This window comes from Antechinus flavipes, chromosome 1 (assembly GCF_016432865.1).
Source record: "Antechinus flavipes isolate AdamAnt ecotype Samford, QLD, Australia chromosome 1, AdamAnt_v2, whole genome shotgun sequence".
Lineage (NCBI taxonomy): Eukaryota > Metazoa > Chordata > Mammalia > Dasyuromorphia > Dasyuridae > Antechinus > Antechinus flavipes.
In genome coordinates, this window is record NC_067398.1 from 451,957,756 (window position 1) to 451,979,262 (window position 21,507).

The following is a 21,507-nucleotide window of genomic DNA, read 5'->3' on the forward strand; positions in this document are numbered from 1 at the left end:
TTTCCATTCTGTTCTATTCTTTCTTCCTCTCTTGTTGGTATGCAGTGATGCAATCCAGCAGCTAAAATTAAAACCAGTGAGCTCATGCTGGGTTCCAAATAGAGAGAGAGCCAATGACAGAATTTTTTTGTGTCTATCAGTTGCTAGGCAGAGTAAGACCCTGTCTAGCTGCAGTCTTACTCAGGTTCACAAAAAAAAAAAGAGCCAGCTGCTGTTTTGATAAAAGCAAGTAATTTAAAGCTATTAATAATGTAATTTTCATAGTAATAGAAGTTACAATCATTTTTTTTCTTTGTATTAACAATTAACTACAGCAAAACCTCAGTTAACTAAAGGGGAATAAATCAGTATCCTACATAAGCAGTATTTATTCTCTCCAGCTCTACTTTTAACACCTAACATAGAAAATTGTGTTACAGAAATAGGTAGCCATAAATATTTGTTGATTGATTGATTGATGTCAGAAAGGCAAATTCAAATAAGAAAAATTTATATCAGCAATTTAATTTTAAAAGCATAACAGTTTTGGGAGTATATTGTAGAATTAGTGAAGATTTAGCTTAAACTCATATGTCTTTTTATCAGTACAAAGTATCATAGTTTTAGACCTATAAGGCTCATCCAAGTCAGACAATCTGTTAATGAACATTTATTAAGCCCCTATTATACGATGGTCACTGGGCTAAATGGTAGAGATAAAAGAAAAGGTGAAAGATGATACCTAATTTCAAGGAGCTAATGGGAGAGAAAACAGGTAAGTAATTGTATGAATAAACAATTTATAGGATAAGTTGGAAATAATCAATAGAAAAAAGAACCTAGAATTAAGGAGAGTGGAAAAGGCTTCTTGTAGAATGTGGGCTGTTCATTAGGATTTTAAGGAAGTCAGGGAATCCAGGAGGAAGAGATGAGGAGGGAAGTCAATCAGCCTAGCCCCTTATTTTATTGTTGAGTAAAATAGATAAAGCATTTATTAAGCAAGGATAGAAATATAATTATGCTAAACTGCCCCCGCCCTCAAGGAGCTTATATTCTAAAGGGATATGGCCTCAAGAGACTAAATGACTTGTTTAATAGTCATATAGTATTTTTTAATTTTATTTTTTATTATAGTTTTTAATATACAAAACATATGCATGGATAATTTTTCAGCATTGACCCTTGCAAAACCTTCTGTTCCAACTTTTCCTCTTTTCCCCCATCCTCTCCCCTATATGGCAGGTAGTCCCATACATGTTAAATATATTAAAGTATATGATAAATACAATATATATGTACATATTTATACAGTTATCTTGTTGCACAGGAAAGATTGGATTTAGAAAGAAGATAAAAATAAGCTGGCGGAAAAAAAAAAAAACAAAAATTCAAGCCAACAGTAACAGAAAGAATGGAAATGTTATGTTGTAGTCCATACTCATTTCCCAGTGTTCTTTCTCTGGGTGTAGCTAGTTCTATTCATTACAGATCAATTGGAACTGATTTGGATCCTCCCCTTGTTGAAGAGAGCCACATCCATCAGAATTGATCCTCATACAGTAATGTTGTTGAAGTGTATAATGATCTCCTGGTTCTGCTCATTTCACTTAGCATCAATTCATGTAAGTCTCTCCAAGCCTCTTTGTATTCATCCTGCTGGTCATTCCTTACAGAACAATAATATTCCATAACATTCATATACCACAATTTATTCAGCCATTCTCTAATTGGTGGGCATCCCTTCAATTTCCAGTTTCTGGCCACTACAAACAGGGCTGCCACAAACATTCTTGCACATACAGGTCCCTTTCCCTTCTTTAGGATCTCTTTGGGATATAAGCCCAGTTGTAACACTGCTAAATCACAGGGTATGCACAGTTTGATAACTTTTTGAGTATAGTTCCATATTGCTCTCCAGAATGGTTGGATCTGTTCACAACTCCACCAACAATGTATCAGTGTCCCAGGTCCCACATCCCCTCCAACAGTCATCATTATTTTTTCCTGTCATCTTAGCCAATCTGAGAGGTGCAGAGTGGTATCTCAGAGTTGTCTTAATTTGTATTTCTCTGATCAACAATGATTTGGAACATCTTTTCGTAAGAGTCATGTCGTATTTTGCAACAAAACCAGAATTTGAACTCAGTTTCTCTGTCTCCAAATCCAAGAGTATTTTTCACCATGAGATATAAGATAGTAGGCAGAACACTGAACTTAAAATAGAGAACCTCCCATTTCTGACATTTTCTACCTGTGTGACCAATGGGATATTTAAAACCACCTTATCTTATAGTGATTCCTACTCTTCTCTCATCTTCCTTTCTATTCCTTTATATATACTCAAGTACATTCTTTCTTATTTTAAGTGAGACAAAAATTGAGATTTCCAAAGTTGAGATTTTTCTAGGTAACATCAAAGGGGAAAAAAGGGAAAAAGAATATTGAGATTATAAAGTAGAGAAATTTTATCCAAAAAACATAAATGATATAATCACAGATTGGCTTGAACAAAGTAGAAGGGCACCTTTGCCTCCATACCTTTTTATTGCCATAACATTTTCCAGAAATGCAGCTTTTCACAAGATTTGGCTCTATATCTCACTTGCTGCACTAATGGACTATGTAACTCAGGTCATTTAAACTCTCAAAACCTCAGGAAAAGTTAATGCTAAGACAAAGATACAATGTAAATGCTGCTTTATATTATAGAGGAAGTTTCCTTTGTGGAAGTTCTCTGCATCAGTGAAATCACAGGTCTTACTCAAAAGATACCAACATTTGAACATCCTTTCCCTATTGTTTGAAGATTCTTGATTTAGGATGGCTTTCCCCTATATAGCCCCAAAGATTCCTTTTCTGGCCTTCAGGACAGCATGTAGTTAGTTACTCATTGTCGTTTGTCTAGAAGGCTGTATGACTGAAGTTGCTTTGCTATCTTGGAAGGCTTGTATTCATTTTTTTTTTTTCTGTCTTCTTTCTTTTCCTCCCTTGTCTTTTTTCTTTACCACCCCCTCTCTTCTCTCCTCTTTCCTCTTTTCTCTCAAGTTTTATTTTTGTCTTTTGTTTTTACTTTACAGAAATCTCTCTTTATCTTTTTCTGTATGTTTATACACACATATATTATATACACACATATATGTCTGTGTTTCACATACACACACATAAACACACACATACACACACACACATACACACACACTGTACTATGACTCCCTCCACCCCACCACTATGGACCTACTCTTAATAACAAAGCAGATCAACTAAGAAAAGAAATCTGACTTAATGCCTGATAATATAAAATGCTATTTGAATCCATGTACCTCCCCCTCTCACTTCTCCAAGGAGAGGAGAGAACTATATTTGTTTTTTCATCTCTGCTCCAAGTTCAAGTTTGTTCATTACTATTATGAAATTTTTGAACTTTGAATGTCCTTTTAATGGTAATCATTGCATTTATTGTTTCTCTGATTCTGCTTACTTTACACTGCATCCCTTAAAACAAACCTCTCCATGTTTCTTTGGATTCCTGGAAGGCCTGTTCTGACTCACTAAATTAGCAAGAGCTCTACAAGGACAGGGACTGTAACTTAATTTAACTTTGTATTTTCCTGGCATCTCAAAAGAGTGCTCTTCACAAATAAATATTTAATAAATGTTAATTTTATGTGATTTGCCTGTGAATTATTTCTGTCTGAATTTTTTTTGCCTGAAATAACCCAGACAGAAAGAAATAATTCACTAGTTTTAAGTCTAGTTTTATTTTTTAAATTACATTTTTTCAATTAACATTTATTCTTCCTTCTATCCCTCTTCCCCTGGGGAAAAAAAAAGAAAAAAACTTTTGTAACAAATATGTCTAGTCAAGCAAAATAAATTTCCTTATTTGTCCTATCTGAAAAATATATATCCCATTCTGTAGCTTGATTCCATCATTTATTTGATACTTTATCATTAATCCTCTAGAATCATGGTTGGTCATTGTATTGATCAAAAGTTTGAAAGTCTATTACATGAACTGATGCGCAGTGAAATGAGCAGAACCAGGAGGTCATTGTACACAGTAACAACAAGATTATGCGAAGATCAATTCTGATGGACATGGCACTTATCAACAATGAGATGATTGAGACCAATTCCAATGACCTTATGAGGAAGAGAACCATCAACACTCAGAGAGAGGACTGTGGGAACTGAGTGTGGATCACAACATAACATTTTTCACTTTTTTTGTTGTTTCATGAATTTTGCTTTTTTTCTCATTTTTTTTCTTTTTGATCTGATTTTTCTTGGCAGGATGATAATTGTACAAATATGCATACATATATTGGATTTTATATATATATATATATATATATATATGTATATATATATATATTTAACATGTTTAACATATATTAGATTACTTGCCATCTAGGAGAGGGGGTGGGGGAAGGGGAAAATTTGGAATACAAGGTTTTGCAAGGATTAATGTTGAAAAATTATCCATGCATATGTTTTGAAAATAAAAAGCTTTGATAAAAAAGGATTAAGTCTATCAGAATTAGTTGTTTTTATATAAATGTTTTCATATACATTGTTTTGGTTTTGGTCACTTGGCTAGTTGCATTCTTAGATGAAAATGATCATGATCATATCTTTATCTAGTTAGTCACTAGGCCTTTATTTATTCTCTCTCAAAATAGAGATATTTTGAATGTATGTCATTATCTTTTCTTGCTTTAGAATGTGAGCTCCTTGAGAGCAGAAATTGTTTTTGTCTTTTTTTTTTTTTAATATTGCCAGTACATAGAAAAGTCCCTGGTACTACAGAAAACAATAAATGAATTTTATTGATTGACAGAACCTAGTACATGATAATTACTGTTTGAGGTCCCAGCCTGAAACAGGTTTAACAGTTCCTTGCCATTTGTACAAATGAATTGATTTTCTTAACATCAGTAGCTAAAATGTGCACTCCCTGACTTTTATACTAAGTTTTGGTGTTTGGTATAAGGCATTCTCTTAGCTGAGAAGATTTCACATCTTTTGTGGTCCAGGTTATCAATTGTCTTTATTGACATTAATAGGTATTGTCTTTTATCGATATATTCCTTATCCATATGGGAGTGGTCTTTTGGAATTTCATCTTATAATTTAAAAATTTTGTAAAACCATTTCATATGACCGTCAATAAATGAAATTTTCTTTCCTCTTCTTTCCCCCAGAAACCTTGAGGGTTTTCCCCCTCCCAGATTGAATTTTTTTTTTTTTTGATGAGAGAGAGAAGTCATTTTCTGCCTCATTTCTTTTTCTAGTCTTAATCACTAATAGGGTGTTACTTCAGTCAAACTGAAATATGTTAAGGACTTTAACTTAAAAAAGCCAAGGGCGCGTCCAGGGCCATTTCTGGTTATTCTGAACTATATCTGGCTACGATCCCATATGGTGCCAGAAGAGAAAGTGAGGTAGGTGATCTTGTACATGCCTCCCTCACTTAACAGGTATTATCTTTTATTGATATATTCCTTAATAATAATAATAAGAGGTCATTCTCTGCCTTATTTCCCTTTTATTTTGGTTCTATTGTATTTTTCTTTATTTTGTTAAATATTTTTCAATTTTTCAATTGCATTTTTTATTAAAGGTTTTTATTTTCAAAGCATATTCATGCATAATTTTTCAACATTGACTCTTGCAAAATCTTTTGTTCCAAATTTTTTCTCCTTCCCCAATCCCTCCCCTAGAGGGCAAATAATCCAATATATGTTATACATTAAAATATATGTTAAATCTAATATATGTAAACATATTTATATAATTATCTTGCTGCACAAGAAAAATCAAATCAAAAAGGAAAGAAAACGAGTAAGAAAACAAAATGTAAGTGAAACAACAGAAGAGTGAAAATGCTGTGTTGTGATCCACACTCAGTTCCCCCAGTCTTCTCTCTGCCTCATTTTTTTTTTAACCTAGTCTTAATCACTAATAGGATGTCGCCTTAGTCAAACTGAAATATCTTAAGTACCTTAACTTAAAAAAACCAAGGACTCCCATTATGTTCAATGCCATTTCTGGTCATTCTGATCTATATCTGGACATTGACCCCAAAAGAGAAAGTTCCAGAGGAGAAAGTGAGGCAGGTTACCTTTTATACATCCCTCCCTCATTTAAATCTAGTTCATTTATTGTAACTCTCAAAGGAGATTTATTTGAAGTGGGAAAAAAAAATGGTAGACACAATTTTACTATAAAAATGTTTATAGTTCAGTCAAGGTTTTTAATTTTTTAGAAACCTTATTTGGGAGAGAAAAAAAAAATTCCAACCAATAAATTCGGTTTTTTAGACTTAACCTAGGCAGAAAGAAAATGGATCAATACATTTTAAAAACATATTTGAAGATTTGGAATATACTGTTAGTTAAACAAAAACATGCCCAAATTTGTTCCTGGGATATTTCATATAATTAGCATTATTGAAAGTACATTTTATTGATATCTTATGTTTTTATGGTCCCCTAGAGTGCTCACTATATTCTACCCTTCTTCTCCCAGAGATCTGACCTTTATAGTAATGAATAATAATAAAAAAAAAGAAAATAGAAAAAGAAAACCCACTAGCTTTGCAAAACTAACATTTATAAAATTCTGACATTATATCCAATATTCCCCACCTATATTATCCTACCACTGATGTGGTCCACCATTTTGGGTTTCTTAAAGATGACTAAGATTTCATGCTTAATTAGGTAAAGCGATCCTACTTTCCTTCCTTTTCCATGTATATCCTCTCTGCCTCTTCCCCACCCCCCCAAAGTAGTTTTTTTTTATTATAGCTTTTTATTTACAAGATATTTGCATGGATAATTTTTCAGCATTGACAATTGCAAAATCTTTTGTTCCAATTTTTCCCCTCTTTTCCCCTTCCCCTTCCCCCAAATGGCAGGTTGACAATACATGTTAAATATGTTAAAGTATAAGTTAAATACAATATATGTATACATGTCCATACAGTTATTTTGCTGTACAAAAAGAATCGGTCTTTGAAATAGTGTACAATTAGCCTGTGAAGGAAATAAAAAATGCAGCTGGACAAAAATAGAGGGATTGGGAATTCTATGTAGTGGTTCATAGTCATCTCCCCGAGTTCTTTCACTGGGTAGAGCTGGTTCAGTTCATTACTGCTCTATTGGAACTGATTTGGTTCAATCTTATTGCTAAAGATGGCCAGGTCCATCAGAATTGATCATCATATAGTAGTGTTGTTGAAGTAAATAATGATCTCCTGGTCCTGCTCATTTCACTCAGCATCAGTTCATGTAAGTCTCTCCAGGCCTTTCTGAAATCATCCTGCTGATCATTTCTTACAGAACAATAATATTCTATAACATTCATATACCACAATTTATTCAGCCATTCCCCAAAAAGTATTTTTGAAGAGTGCAAATTTCTGTCACTTAGTGCATTCTTTTTGACTTGATCTTGGCTTGGAAAATCTTTTTAGTTATTTGCTAAAATATTAGTGATTTTATAGCAGGCCATAGATTCACAGAGCCAGAAGTATGGTCAGGGCCTCCTCTTGTCCAACCCTTTATTTCACAGATGAGGAAACTGAGACTAAGAGAGAGAGGGAAAACTTACCTAAAAATTATAGAGTATTCAAGCCCAAATTATAGAATCCAGGACATTTTCTGAGCTTTGAGACAGAACCCAATAGAACAGTAAGCCAGTTGCTTTCACCATGTAGATCAGCAGAAAACATTAAATAGAATCTATTGAGATCTCAGGGAAGTTTTTGATTTTGTCCATGTATGTTTTTTTTAGTTATCGGCTATGAATAAAAGCTCTATCACTGTATATGAAGGTTCTTTGTTGGATATCATAGGAAAGGAACAACAACAGCAGCTGCTAAATCCCTATCTATTCTTCTGTCACCATATCTGTTACTATTATTATAGTAATAATAGCCAATATTTATACAGTATTTAAACATTTGAATGGCATTTTATGTAAATCTTATTTGATCTTCACAGCAACCCTATGAGGTAGGTGCCATTATCATCCCCATTTTGCAGATGAGAGGAAATCAAGAGTTTATGTGACTTAATATCAGGATCATGTTATTAATGTTTGAAGGCAGTATTTGAATGTAGGTCTTCCTGACTCCAAGTCCATTGCTTTAGCCATGTAAAATGAAAGGGTTGAGCTAGTTGATCTTTAAATGTCTCTTTCAGCCCCAATGATCTATGAGTTAAGAAGTCAGATGGTTAATAACAATCTTTGACTGTGATGTTGATGGATGATGGACCTGAGAGTATGCTCATTAAATTTGCAGATAATACTAAGCTGAGCCAAGTTGTTAATGTCTTGGAAGACAGGAATAGAATTTGGTGACCTTGACGAATTAGAAATGGTCCACTGGAAAAAGGGACCATTAGGAACTGGTGCAAGGTAGTACAAAGGGGGTCAAACCTCAAACTATGCAGGGTAAAGAAAAAAATTAATCAGCATAAATAGTAAAATAGACCCCAAATTCCAAGTGGATTTTAGGCTGAAAATGACAGAAGAATGTTACATCAGCATGGTTTAAGGAAATATTCACAGAGGATTTGCATGCAAAATTGTGAGGGTGTTACAAGCTATGTGGATGTAGGTAATCAAAGGGGCAAATGTGGTTCAGAGGAAATGATTGTTCCATATTGCTTTTGTCTTTTAGAGGAAATAGTCCCCAACAGGTTTTCATATAATCCACAAGTCTTGTTTAACTATATCCTATTGAAAGAGTGGGCTCCAAAGTGAGAGAAAACCTTGGTCAGATAGACATTTTTGACTGTCTTGAAGAGAATAATTTATTTGAAAGTCTCCCCTCCCAGTGGCAAGAGTACTGGATAAGTAGTAAGAAAATCTGTTTTTAAGTCATTTGCCACTTATTGGCTATATGACCATGGATAAATCATGTAATTGGGTATGAGTTGGTTTAAGTGATTTCTGAGGTCCCTTCTAATGGGGGAAAGAGCTAATTGTTTAATTTTCTATATGAGTATTTACACTTCTGAAATTGACAAAAACTTCAAATTAGGACTTATTGTGTTGTTGATTATACTTAAGTGATGGAAAATATTAATAATGTATATTAAACTTGAAAGTGCCATCTTTATATTTCCTCTGCTCCCCACAAGCCTCTCACCCTAAAGTTTCATCTTAACTCTGCACAAACTTCCTTGATTATTGCAATAGCTTGCTGATTATAGGTCTGCTTGCCTCAAGTCTCTATCCACTCCATCCATCTGCCATTCATCTACTAAGGTGATTCAGATCTGATCATGCAATACTCACCTCTACTCCCCTAATCAATTTTGGTGACTTCCTATTGCCTCAAATACAAATCAAATACAACTAATTAAATATAAGGATCAAATACAAAATGTCTGCTTGGTTCAAGCCCTTCAAAATCTATTGTTCTCCCACCTCTCCAGTTTTCCTACATCTTAACACCTTCCACACAACTCTATGATCCAGTGACATTGACCTTCTTGCTGTTCCACAAATAAGATACTCCATTTATTGATTTAGGACATTTTCTATGGCTGTCCTCCATGCTTAGAATGCTCTCACTCCTCCACTCCAATTATCTCCCTGATTTCCTTTAAGTCCCAATTAAAATTCTATATTCTACAGGAAGTGTTCTCCAAACCCTCTTAATCAGTACCTTCTCTCTCTTAACCTTCCCTTATATATCCTGTATATAGTGCACTTTGCATTTATTTGCTTCAGTGTTGTTTCCCTCACTAGATTGTAAACTCTTTAAGGATAAGGACTGTCTTTCATCTCTCTTTGTATTCCTAGCTCTTAATGCAATGCCTATCATATGCTTAATAGGTGTTTATTAATTGATCTATTCTTTTGTACCCTGAGAGCTGGTTGTAACATTCATCAGTACATCTTTGTTTCTAACTCAAATTCTGTTTTTCTGAGCCTTACTTTATTCATCTGTAAAATAGATGTAATAATATTTTCCTTGCTCACATGACAGGATTATTTCGAGGAATTTTCTTTGTAAATTGTAAAATGGTACAGAATTGTAACTCATCAATTTAAGAAGGGCAACTTAGAACAAGCATCAATTAAATGAAAATGAATCATTGGCTTGATCCATTATCACCAGCGGCTTTTCTCCACATTGGATTTCATTGATTTTTTTTTTTTTTAACTTTGGGATAGTTATCCAAAGATGACAACATTCAAGCTTTTTCCCCAAACATAAATGTATTTCAATTGTAAAAATTCAGTAGGTTTCTATAAAATTATGTGGATTCTAGTCCCATCTCTGATACCCACTAGACTTGTGACATTGATCAAATGACTCTTCTACTCTGTTTCATCTATAAAATGGAAAATAACAACTGTTTCATAGAAGTGCTACAAAAATCAAATGAGATTATAATATATGTATAGTATTTTGTAACTATCAAGTACTGCTGAAGTGTTGTTATTTTTATGATGCTGTCTAGAGGAGATGGTTTAATTGCTTACTCACCAACTCATCCTACTCCCGTTTCAGAATTTCATGATAAAAAAGTAGCTTCTGTATGAACCCCTCTCCCAAAGGCCACTGGTATGGGACTCTCTCATATGGGAGATGAATGCTGTGCCTGCATGAGAAACTGGAGAAAGTTTTCAAGAAGCAAGAGCTTCAGTTCTCAGCCAGTCTCTTTTGGAAATTCAAATGAGAGTTCCCTTTGAGTCTTCCTTCAGGACTCTCCAAGTGACAGTCTCCATTGAGAGTGGTATTTAATTGAATGCCAGATTCAAGAGAGAAGATGGAAGAAGTCAATCCTACTTCAGGTTGCTGAAAGAAAAAACTTTGGGAAGACATGAGAGGAGTGGGATGTTTCCATCATGAATCCCTTTCCCTCCCAACTTGCTATTCTAGAAGCTTTGAAGAGTTTCTTCTTGGGTGAGATCAAGGATATTCTCTTTTGGTTGAGCTGAATTTTCCCAGTGAGAGAGCTCTTTCACTCTGTATTGTCTAGTGCATATCCTCCTATACATATCTTCTTAGATTTCTGTTTTTCTATGTTTGAACAACTTAAAAAATTTTTTTTATTATTTTTTATTTTATTTTTTGCTATTTACTATGTTGTGTTATTGTAGAAACTAGTATAAAATGGGAAAGGGGCCAAGCCTTGGATATAGAGCTTGGGATTTCCTTTCCCCTCAGATGACAAAGTGATCAAAAATTAGCTTGAACCCAATTATATTTCCTAGATGAACAATATTTAAGGGGAACAGATTGATTTGCTTTGCGTCCAAGTCTTTGAACTTCTTTGCTTTTTCTCCTGACAGGAATGAAACCTTCCTTTAAAGGAAGAAGAGACAATAAATATCAGTTCTTCCTCCCTTCAAATCACACACAATGATAAGCTCTTTGACACACACATGGATGGGCCATTCTACAGATATAGGACCTATTAAACGCAGGCAGATGGTGAGGTTCTGCCTTTGACACACATAATTAGCTTTGGAATATAGGCAAATTACTTAAACTCTCAGTGTTCTATTAGTTGCAGAGCAGATCTCTGTATATTTGGCTTGTTTGAGGAAATTTATTTAGAGACTTTTGCAAGTCTAAACCAAGAGAAAAAAGATTTATTTATATAGATTCCCACACACATCAGTAGTAATAATAATACTGATTTCTCTAACAGCATATGTTAAAATGATATTTGAAGGCAAAACTTATGGGAATTAAGCCTTAAATATTATAGCTATTCTTGGTTTATTAAATATCTCCACAAAATAAGGAAGAATAACAAATACAAGAAATTAAGTAGTCCTTGCCCTCAAGGAGTATTGTTATCTAGTTGGGGAGTTAACATTTATAACTTATAAGATCTTTGATGTTAGAGATAGGATTTCATTTTGTCTTCATTTCCTCAGAGTCTAACATACAGAATGCACACAATAATAGTAACAATAGCTAGAATTTATATTGCTCTTTAGGGATTTGCAAAGCACTTTGAAAATACATCATCCTCTGCCCATCAATTGGAAAATGGCTGAATAAATTGTGGTATATGAATGTTTTGAAATATTATTGTTCTGTAAGAAATGACCAGCAGGATGAATACAGAGAGGTCTGGAGAGACTTACATGAAGTGATGCTGAGTGAAATGAGCAGGACCAGGAGATCATTATGTACTTCAACAACAATACTATATGATGATCAATTCTGATGAATGTGGCCATCTTCAACAATGACATGAAACAAATCAGTTCTAATAGAGCAGTAATGAATTGAACCAGCTATACCCAGGGAAAGAACCCAGGGAGATGACTATAAACCACTACATAGAATTCCCAATCCCTCTGTTTTTGTCTGCTTGCATTTTTTATTTCCTTCACAAGTTAATTGTATATTATTTCAAAGTCTGATTCTCCTTGTGCAGCAAAATAACTATGGACAATGTATACATATATTGTAACATATTTAACATGTACTGGTCTACCTGCCATCTGGGGAGAGGGTGAGAGGAAGGAGGGGAAAAATTGGAACAAAAGGTTTGGCAATTGTCAATGCTGAAAAAAATTACCCATGTATATATCATAAATAAAAAGCTATATATGTAAAAAAAAAAAAAGGAAAATATATCATCCTCACAACTCTAAGAGATAGGTGTTTTTATTATCCACATTTTATAGGTGATAAAGTTTAGGCTGACAGAAGTGAAATAATTTGGCCAGTGTCTGTGTCTGAGATAGGATTAGGATTCAGATATTTTCTAGATCCAAGTGCACCATTTTATTTGCTGCCTTAATAAATACTTCTGGGATTGATTTAGATGTATGCATAGGAGAATATAACTGATTGTACAAGGAAATCAGAGGTAAGTACCAAGTGAATGACATACATTAAGAGATTTCAAAGGAGGGAATAGACCATTCCTGTATAGGATGATTGGGGATGGTTTTGGAAAGGAAGGAAGGAAACAAGCATTTATTAAGTATCTACTATGTGTGCCAGGCAATGTGCTAAGTGTTTTGCAAATATTAACTCATTTGATCCTCACAACAATCCTGGGAAGGAGATTCTTTTATTAACCCCAATTTTACATTTGAGGAAAATCTGGAAAACAGAATGATTTACCCAGGCTCCCACAGGTAATAAATGTCCTGAGGCTTCTTTTGAACTCAGATCTTCCTGACTCCATGCTCTATACCCTGTACTACCTACCTGCCTATGAACAGATAGGATTCTAGCTGGATCTCGAAGGAAAGGTAGAATAGGTGCTGTGGGAGTGTCATTCCAGGTGCAGGTAAGCAAAGATGTAGTAGATACGGGATGATATATATTTGGTAGGCAGTTGGGGTTAAATGACTAGCCTGTAGTCATGCAGCAAGAAAGTGATGTGTCTGATGTAGGATTTGAACTCAGATCCTCTTAACTCCAGGGCCAGTGCTCTATTACCCTAAGAGGTAGAATATATTAAGGACTATGTGGAGAACAGCTTTGGCTGAAATTAAGAGTCTCTATAGGCAAACAAGGAAAGATAAGGATGTAAAGACAGATTGGGGACAATTTGTATAAGGTCAATGAGCAGATCTGTTGTTTTCCATTTTTACATCCCAGCTATTCATAAATAACTAAAAGCAATATAAAAACTTCCAGCCATGCTGTTTCTCCACCTGAATTTCAGTCAATAAATTACAGCATGTCCTCTTCTGGGAAGTGTTTTAGAAAATTAAGATCTGTTGATCAAATAAATATCTTTTAGAGTAGCATTTGGTCTGTATAGTTTCCTGCTTTGCTTTTCAATAGATTTTTAGACTTGGAAGGGCACAATTTCTCCCACCTTGCCTTATTCACATCCAATACTGTTTAGTGTGAGAGAGAAACAGAAGATTGAGTGGAAACAAAACCCTCCCCCATCTTCCTCTCCACTTCCCCCCATGACAGTAAGCCACCTGCTTCTGCAACCTCACAGGGGCCTATGTGGCTCAGCATGGGGAGTTCTACTTCCATTACTTTGGTTAGGGACATCAAGCTGGCATTAGCAACAAACATTTCCCGTTAAACAGTAAAGCAAAACCAATATCCTTAATGGCCTAATTGGAAAGGGTTTATCCACTGTTTCCATGGCGGCCTGGCCATTAAATTGAAAAATTCAGATTTTGATGACTGAAAGAATAACTGCTCAGTGTATGAGATTATAATAAATGGGTGGGGGGTTGGGAAGGGATAAAATCTAGAGATTTATTTTCTCCTATGGAAAAAAAAAAGAGTTGCCCAAAGTAATTAATATCTAAATTTTCTGAAAGGATCTGTGAGTTTTCTATTTATCCTAATCATAAGCTTTAGTTTTATTCCAAGATCTGTTTATCTTCTTCTATCCCATTCTAAAAGCCTGACATAGGTACAGCAGCCAAGGATACACATTTCCTTGCTGGTTGTTTTCTGTTAATTGAAATAGGTTCTACTCCATAGGATTGTCTAAATAGAATTGCATTTGTAGTAATCTAGTTCTTGTTGGAAATAAAGATGCCTCAATTCTCTCTGAGTGTCAGTTAACTTCCTTTGAATTTGTTTCAGTTGAACAGTTTCATTATTCATGTCAACCATCTCCACCAAGCACATTTTTCTCAGATATATGAATTCCTTAATCATTTCTTCTGAGGGATGCTAATAATGCCAGAAATGTGACAGCTTCTTTGGGAGTCAATATAAAATCTGAAAAACAAAGGATATCAAATGTAATTTAAGCTCAGGATATGGCATTGCCTTTTGAATATTTCAAAAATAAATGGATTATCTCCTTTTTTCTTTCCTTTTTTTTCTTTTTAAAAACATAATAGTAATTTCTTTTTTCCTCAAGTATATGCAAAGACAGTTTTCAACATTCATCATTGTAAAATTTTGAACTCTAGATTTTTTCTTCTTTTCCTTCCCTCCTGCCCTCTCCAAGACAGTAGGGAATCTGATAGAGATTATTTAGGTACAATCATGTTTAACATTTTTACATTATGACTGGAATTTTTTAAAAAAAGGCTTTGATTTTTAGGTTTGTCAGAAACAATAGGAGTGAAATGTTTGATTCTGAATGCAAATTGTAGCATGGCTTTAGTTTCTCCTGAACCATAAGATGGTACCTAAAAATCAATTAACAATTTGTTTCTTTTTTTCTCCTCAATGGTATATTACTTTTCTCAAAACATATCAAGTTAGTTTTCACCATCCATTTTTATAAGATTTTATGTTTCAGATTTTTTCTCCCTTCTTTTATCTTCCCTCCTCCCCAAGAAAACTAGAAACCAATTTGTTTCTTTATCTTTTTTAAATGTAGTTTGTATTTGCAGGTACCTTCATTTCCAAATATATCTCTTTCCCTCCTTTATCTTATTTGCATATTTTATATAAAATGGAGAAATAGAATATTAAAGAATGAAAAATCAAATAAACATTTCATTAAAATTAACCAACATCTTAACTGCATTTGACATTATTTGCATATTCCATATCTGCAGTAAAGATCATGATGCTTAATTAAATTTGCTTAAATATCTCAGTTATCCACCTAATGACATCCCTAGAGTGAAAATAATGTTTTCTCTTCTTTTTCTTACCTATTTTGTCCAAATTTTAAACTTTTCTTTTAAAAGGGGAGAGTGGAGTCTCAGGATCGTCTTGAGGAAAACACTTTACATAACTTTAAAGTGTGCAACCTTATAAATACAAATCTTGTAAATATAAGTAACTATTACACAGCTACTGAATAGAATAAACAGCAATAATAGTATTTGACATTTCTGCAGGGCTTAAAATTTGCCAAAAGCCTTTACATGCATTATCTCCTTTGAGCCTAAGAACCCTTATGAACAGCCAAGTAGTTATCTGAAACCAACATGTCCCCTCTGGAATGCAAATGCATTCCAAAAAAAGGATTTCCTTTTGGCTTTCAAATGTCAATATGTTAAATATGGATGCTTAGAAATTGATCTGAAACCCAGCTCTTATCTTTCTGACCAAGGAGGAGAGAAAGGACCACAGCTGTGACCTCTAACTTATTGTTTTTGACACAGGGGTCCATTAGTAGCCTCCATAGTCGCCTCTGCCCCTCCTCATGCAATCACCACAGCCTATTCTACAGTACTAAGTGCATTCTGAATGAAAAACAAAAACAAAACAAAACAAAAAAGCAAAAAACCCAAACACATTCCAGGACAGATCATTTTCCCTCTGCATTCTGAAAGAACACAGGTAAATGAACTGGAGGAGAGATTCAAGCAAAATAAGTCTCAAGTCTATGTCAGCCATTTAGATAGTTGTTAACAGGCATTAAGATCAGGAACATCTGTGTAGTTCTTTCCAAGAGAAGTATCTTGAACTGTGTCCATTAAAGAGACTTATTGTAGGCTATTTGCTGAGAGAACAGAACATGCAAAGATAATTATAGTCTCTTTCTTCATGCTTGTCATTATCTCTCCTCATTTTGCTTGCCCACTTTAGCTATGGCCATAAATACTTATTTGCTTAATTTATCTCCAGGTCTCTCCAAAGCAAAAAAAAAAAAAAAAAAAAGACTAAATCATAGATGATACAAATAACTGGAATAACAATAACAACAATAACACAAACAATAATAAACCTATTCACTCAGGAACCATCAGCCTTATGACTGGTCATCCATTCTTTTTGTTCAATAAGCCTTTCACCATGTCACTATTTAAAATAAACTTTGTCTCAAATAGTGTTTTCAGGACAAAGGAGTTCAGGTCCTGTTTCCAGTTTTCTTACTCATGCTGTCAGAAGCTTGGAGAATGGGGGCAGGGGATGAGGCAGAAAAGCTCCAGACAAATCAATTGAGGATATTGAATGTGAGAAACAATTTCACAGCCTTCTGTCAATAGATTATGAAATACTCAGTTCACCTGTCAATAAAAGTTGCCTGAAAATTTAAGGAACTGTTTTATAAGTTATCTTTTCTGTCTAAATATTTTTCTTATTTGTTGGTTGAAGGCCAAGTTACATCATGATACTGATCTCACTGTTAGGAACATTGACAACATTTAGCTACAGAAATTATGTTATTGATAATTGTTAGGACATACATTATATGACTTTTATGAACATTTACAATAAGAAATTTATTAATAAAAGATAAATATAATAATGAAATAAAGATATACAAATTAATATAACATTATGAACACTCACAATAATAAATTTATTAATAAATGATAAATATAATAATGAAATAAAGACATACAAATTACTATATCATTTATAGGATATAGAACATATATATAATTACACATGTGACAATTATAAAATGAAATTAGATATATGTGTAATATGTATACATGTAAGATACAAAATATGATAAATTAATAAAATGAATTTTTGTATGTTAGAGTTGGAAGAGACCTTAGATATAATCTAATCTCAATCCAATTCTCAGTATAACAATTCCTTTCATCTCTTAAAAGGTGGTTATCCAGCTTCTGCTTGAATACTTTCAGGGATCAGAAGCTCATTATCTCCCAAGGAAGGCTATTCCATTTTTGAATAAATAGGAAGAAGACAGCTAGGTGGCACATTTAGTAGAGGTTCGGGCCTAGAGTCAGGAAGATTCATCTTTGTGAGTTCAAATCTGGGCTCAGACACTTCTTAGCTATTTGCTTCCATTTCTTTATCGGTAAAATGAGCTCCAGAAGAAAATAGCAAACCATTCCAGTATTTTTGCAAGAAAACCCCAAATGTGGTCTTGAAGAATTGCACATGACAGAAAATGACTGAACAACAACAAAAAATATAAGGATTTTTTTTTTTTTTATGAAGTAAAATCTTCCTCTTTGTAATTTATGGGCATTGTTCCTAGATCTTCTTTCTGAAACTAGAGAGAATAAATGCATGTTCCAAATCTGTAAGAGTACTTTATAGAGAACCTCTGTTTAGCAAAGGGGCTTAGTACAGTTTTTCTTTTTTGCTACCTACCCTACTTTTAGATTTCTTTGAAAGTCTTCATCCTGTTTTCTTGAGCCAGGACCTCTTATCCATGTCTCTCCCCAGGCTTTTCAATTTTCTTTTGTGTATTATCTTTCTTAGATTGTTAAGTTAACTCCTGGAAGATGAGGATTATTTTTTTACACTTGTATTTGTATCCCCAGGGCTATCCCTAACATTTAGCGCAGTATCTGGTTAGATCTTTAATAAATACTTGTTGAATAGAATTAACCTGTCATACTTAGAACAGATTAGATTTTAAATGATCTTCAGAAAAAGATAGTAAAATAATTTTATTACTTAAGAATAGTTAGCTGTACCTTCTATTAGCTTTGTCAATTCATTCTTGAATTTAAATGTTTTCCTTTTGTTCTGTTTTAACGAATATATATCTGGTTCTGCTTTCTCTCATATTATTATATAAAATTGAATGAATTTATTTAGATCTTTTCTACTTTTTAACTGCATCATAATATTCCTTTATATTGATGTACCTGTTGTTTATCTCCTGCTCAGTTGTTTGACAGGTTGTTTCCAGTTTTTCAAAATTACAAACAAGGGTGATGTAATTGTCTTGAGTCAATATATTTTTTATATCATCAGATTCATAACATTGTGCCATTTTTTCTATTGGGTAAAATCCATCTAAGACCAGAGAGAGAGATATAAACAGAAACAAACAGTAAAAAACCATTTTTTTCCTTTTATATAATTTGCCACCTATACACATAATAGTTGTGCTTTTTAAATGAAAATTAAACCATTTATTTAAAAACCACTATCACTAATATTTTCAAAAAATGAAACTGGGGTAAAGAAATTAGAAAATTGCCTCTACCTAGCAACACCTGCTTAGCTGTAGGATTCAAGGTTATCTTGACTTGTTGACTAGTTTAATTCAGTTACTGATTTTCTGTTCCTTTTCCCATTTCACCTTTCTGAGAAAATTTGGCATATTAGTTGGGTTCATTGACATTGAACTTGCCCCTTAGCCTAGTTAAGGTTTTGTGGTTTTTGTTTTTAACTTGGCTTAATTAAATGTCACTGAAGATTTAAAAAAAACTTAATTGATTTTTTTCAATGAGCAAAAATCTGTTTTCTCTTCTTTTTATTCTTCTCCACTGGAGAAAAAAAGAGAGAAGCAATCCCCTTGTAACAAATATTAATCATTAAGAAAAACATTTCTTCATTGGTAATTTCCAAATATAGAAAAGATATGTATGTATATGTATGTATACACACATATATATGTATATATGTCTCAATTTGCATCCTAAATCTATTCTCTGTCAGGAGGTGGGTAACATCTCATCATGTGTTCTCTGGAATTGTGGTTAATAATTGTGATTAGAATCCCATGCTTTTCTCCCCTCCCCCCTACATAATAGTATTTTATTTTTTTCTATTACATGTAAATAAAGTCTTCAGCATTTACTTTTATAATATTTTGACTTTTATTTTTTCTCTTTTTGTCCCTTTCCTCTTCTCCAAGATAGCAAGCAATCTGATACAATTCCTAAGTCTTTCAAAGTTGTCTGACTTTATGATACTATTATTATTGTATAAATTGTCCTCCAAGTTCTCTCTTCCTTTTTTTTTTTTTTTTTTTTTTTTGCATCAGTTCATACAAGTCTTCAAAAGTTTCTGTGGCATCATTCCTTTCATCATTTCTTACAGCACAGTAGTATTTCATTATATTCATATACCATAATTTTTTTTTAGCTACTTCCTAGTTGATAGGGACTCCCTCAATTTTCAATTTTTTGCCAATAGGAAAAAAATTACTGGAAATGTTTTCATACCTATAGATTTTTTCCTGTTTCTTTGATTTCTTTTGGGGCTATAAATATGGTAATCATATTACTTGTTCAAAGGATATGCACAGCTATAGCTTAATAGCTTTTTAGTCATAGTTCCAAGTTGCTTTTCAGAAGAGCTAGACAAGTTCAGAGCTCCACTAACAGTACATTAAGGTACTTGTTTTCTCAGGCATCCCTCCAACCTTTTTGTTTTCCTTTTGTCAACTTTGCAGTTCTAAAGGGTGTGAAATGAAATCTCAGAATTGCCTTTAAAATGTGCATTTCTCCAATTATTAATCATTTGGAGCATTTTTTCCCCCATCTGCTATTGATAATTTTAATTTTTTTCTTTGAGAACTGACTGTCCAGGTTACTCTTGGAATTACAATCAACATTCATCCCAGAGTTGCTTTTACTTTTCTGTATTTTCTGCAGTCTCCCTCACAGAACCTTATTTGCCACATGATACTCAAACTCCAGTGGCTTCTTGTTCCTTCTAGAACTTCTCTGTTTGGTATTTTAAAACTCTTTACAACCTGGCTCAACCCACCTTACTAATCTTTTTATATACCACTTCCCTTCACCTGTGTTACAGTCTAATCAAACTAGCCTGCTATTTATTCTCCCTACACTACATTTCATCTGCTATCTCTGTGCCTTTGTATGGGACATCCCTCATTCAATATAGGGTAGACTGGAATCCTGGAGACAACTTAGTTAAGAAGTATGAGATAGAAATGAATATATGGGATATTCAGGGAGGACTAGTACCACTGTTAGGAGGACTTGCCAGAGCTCTTTTCAGAGCTGCTAATCCACATTTGATATTTATTCATCTATCACTTAGCTCTCACTTTTGGCTTCAAGAAGCTGTATGCAGCATGTGTATTAACCATATCCTGCTAAAACCCATTTCGGCAGGCAGACTAAACTACATTGAGAGTGACCAATAGATCTGAGATGCATTGGTGAGTTAGCAGGATGTCTGCCACAAGCATGTAAAGACTTTCACTGGTGGAATGAGCAATTGAGAATGATTTATTCTAATGGTCATGAATGTGATGGCTAAAACTTAGAGCTTGGTCACATATCAGAAAAACCAAGGTTCATCTACTGTATCCCAGGTCATTGACAGTCATCTTGATTTTTGACTTGCCATTGGATTTCAGTAACTCTGGAAGAAAGAATGAGGTTGATGACTTTATGCAACTCTGCCTCACTTTAATTCCTATGCCAGTCAAGATATCAATTTCATGATGTCATTGATTCCTTTTTTTATTAAAGCTTTTTATTTACAAAACATATGCATGGATAATTTTTCAACATTGACCCTTGCACAAGCTTCTGTTTCAAATTATCCCCTCCTTCCCTCTACCCCCTCCCCTAGATGGTGTACTCCAATACATGTTAAATACGTTAAATTATATGTTAAATCCAATATAGGTATACATATTTATATAGTTATCTTGCTGCACAGGAAAAATCAGATCAAGAAGGGAAAAAAACTGGGAAAGAAAACAAAAAATGCAAGCAAACATCAACAGAGAGAGTGAGAATGCTATGTTGAGGTCCACACTCAGTTCCCACAGTCCTCTCTTTAGATGTCACTGAACAATTGGAATTGGTTTGAATCATATCATTGTTGAAGAGATCATCAGAATTGATCATTGTATAGTCTTCTTGTTGCCATGTATAGTGATCTCCTGGTTATGCTCATTTCACTCAGTATCACTTCATGTAAATCTCTCCAGG

At 33.8% G+C, this 21,507-nt stretch overlaps 1 protein-coding gene across 2 annotated transcripts in view; it reads left to right on the forward strand.

Annotated features, from left to right (window-relative positions):
* The window catches only part of SLCO5A1 (solute carrier organic anion transporter family member 5A1), a 395,082-nt gene that overhangs the window by 139,233 nt on the left and 234,342 nt on the right, over nucleotides 1-21,507 (forward strand). The window lies entirely within an intron of this gene.